Source organism: Myotis brandtii, unplaced genomic scaffold (genome assembly GCF_000412655.1).
Source record: "Myotis brandtii unplaced genomic scaffold, ASM41265v1 scaffold657, whole genome shotgun sequence".
Classification (NCBI taxonomy): domain Eukaryota; kingdom Metazoa; phylum Chordata; class Mammalia; order Chiroptera; family Vespertilionidae; genus Myotis; species Myotis brandtii.
In genome coordinates this window covers 2,301,908-2,304,453 of record NW_005370552.1, presented here as the reverse complement: position 1 = coordinate 2,304,453, position 2,546 = coordinate 2,301,908, and positions in this window count along the sequence as shown.

The window sequence follows — 2,546 nt, the reverse complement described above, 5'->3', positions numbered from 1 at the left end:
TTCGGCGGCATTGCTAATATTTAACATGACCTGCAGACACCAAAGTACTGCCACCGTGCAGAATGGACGCTCCGGCCTGCCCGCGTGCTCAGTGGGTGAGTGTCAACCCATGAACCAGGAGGTCACCGTTCAATTCCCAGTCGGGTCACATGCCCAGGTTGCAGGCTCAATCCCCAGTGTGGGGCGTGCAGGAGGCAGCCAGTCAATGATTATTTCTTTTTTTTTTTTTCAGAGATGAAGAGAGAGAGAGAGAGATCAATGATGAGAGAGAATCATGGATCGGCTGCCTCCCGCATGCCCCACACTGGGGATCGAGCCCACAACCCGGGCATGTGCCCTGACTGGGAATTGAACTGTGACCTCCTGGCTCATAAGTCAATGCTCAACCCCTCAGCCACGCCAGCCAGGCCTCTCATTATTAATATTTCTCTCTCTCTCTCTCCCTCTCCCTTCCTGTCTAAAGTCAATAAAAATATATTTTTTAAAGAACAGACACTTGATGCACTTGGATCTGTATGGGCTTTGAAAACCCACCTCCTTTCCTAACAACAGTAGGAAATGTATTTCCCGTTGGCCTAAAGGGAAATTAGGGGGCACACGGGAGTCACACCTATAGTCACTTTTTAAAGTTTTTTAAGGAAAAATTGGATGAAAGCAATGCACCTTGACCTTCTTTATGCAATAGTTGTAACACTTCCTGCTCCTTAGGCTCGCGTTTTTATAGAACACAAACACATATGTAAGTGTGTATAAACACATACACACTTCAGAAGGGCCTATGCACAATTGTCTATGCACTCTTGAGCATCCATTAGTTGTACAAACATAGACATTTGTAATGGGTGCTTCCCTTTCTAAAATATCTATGATATGCCCTGGCTGGTTCGGCTCAGTGGTTAAAGCGTTGGCCCACAGACCAAAGGGTCGTCATTTCAATTCCCAGTCAAGGGCAGGTACTATGTTGCAGGTTCGGTCCCTGGCCCCAGTCCAGAGGATTAAAAATAATAATAATAAAACATCTATACTATCTTCTCATTTATCTGGATGATATCTTAGTAAAAACTTCTTTGAAGACAAAAAAAGAGAGAAAAATATAAAAGAAAACCTCTTCAAACACAGAGAGAGGAACTCGGGACATTAAGATTAGGGATTTCCGGAAAAAAAAAAAAGATTAGGGATTTCCGGAACGTTGACAAAGGCAGTCATCATTGCCCGTGGATGGAGAACAGCTTGGGCCAGTGCTCAGAAAACTTCAGCCTTTGCTCCGACACTCGGGCCTGGGGACTCCCAGTTGGCCAACTCCCTTCCTAGGAAATACCTCAGCCCCCTACCCAGCTACTGGCTGCCTCCTCTCCTCCTGGCCATTGGGCAGCCCCGAAGAGTGCACCACCCTGTACTCCCATTTTTCCTCATTTTTCATAAAAAATTACCTATTTAGCCTGAACCGGTTTGGCTCAGTGGATAGAGCGTTGGCCTGCAGACTGAAGGGTCCCAGGTTCGATTCCGGTCAAGGGCATGTACCTTGGTTGTGGGCACATCCCCAGTAGGGGATGTGCAGGGGGCAGCTGATCGATGTTTCTGACTCTCTATCCCTCTCCCTTCCTCTCTGTAAAAAATCAATAAAATATATTAAAAAAATAAAAGAATGAACATGGACCCTTCCACCAAAAGGCTAGGAATTGGAAGCTTGTAGGGTCCCGGGGCGCCACCTCCATTCCTCCCCTCATCCCTCATCTTCCCAGAAAGGACCGCAATATAAACTTTCCAGGAATTGGAGACTTACATTTTTTTATAATACATTTTATTGATTTTTTACAGAGAAGAAGGGAGAGGGAATAGAGAGTTAGAAACATTGATGAGAGAGAGACATCGATCAGCTGCCTCCTGCACACCCCCCCCCCCGGGGATGTGCCCGCAACCAAGGTACATGCCCTTGACCGGAATCGAACCCGGGACCCTTCAGTCCACAGGCGACACTCTATCCACTGAGCCAAACCGGTCAGGGCCATGTTCATTCTTGCTTCTCTTTTCCAACTGATGCCCATGTGACATGAACAGAAATCCATACCCCTCCCCTAATCCCAGGTGCCGTTTCTCAGGGCTGTCCTCTTCCTGGGGCCATCTCTAGAGGCAAACTTCTCCATCCTGTTCCCCTCTCCCCCCACCACAAACACCTTCAGGCCTAATTAGGGAAATTATCCGCCACTGGCCAAGGCAGTCTGGGCCACCCCAGGGTGGCAGGCTCCGGATGTCTGTAGGACAAACAGCATGTGCTGGGCCGCGCTGAGCAGGAGACTGGAGCCCAGGAGAACCTGGGTGCTGCGGCCTGAGCCTCCCACCGCCCTCGAGGGAAGGGCCAGCGAGCCATTGACTGGCCCCACGGTTGTGTTGGCCGCCTCCTCCACTGGGGCCCTCGGGGCCAGCAGCTTGGAGAGGAGGCTGCTGAACCTGCTCACAGTGGTGACCGCGGGCTCCAGGGATGGGCCTGTGCTGGACGCGCTGAGGTTCAGCTCCTCGGGGTCCACGCAGAGCCCATCGGAGGTGCG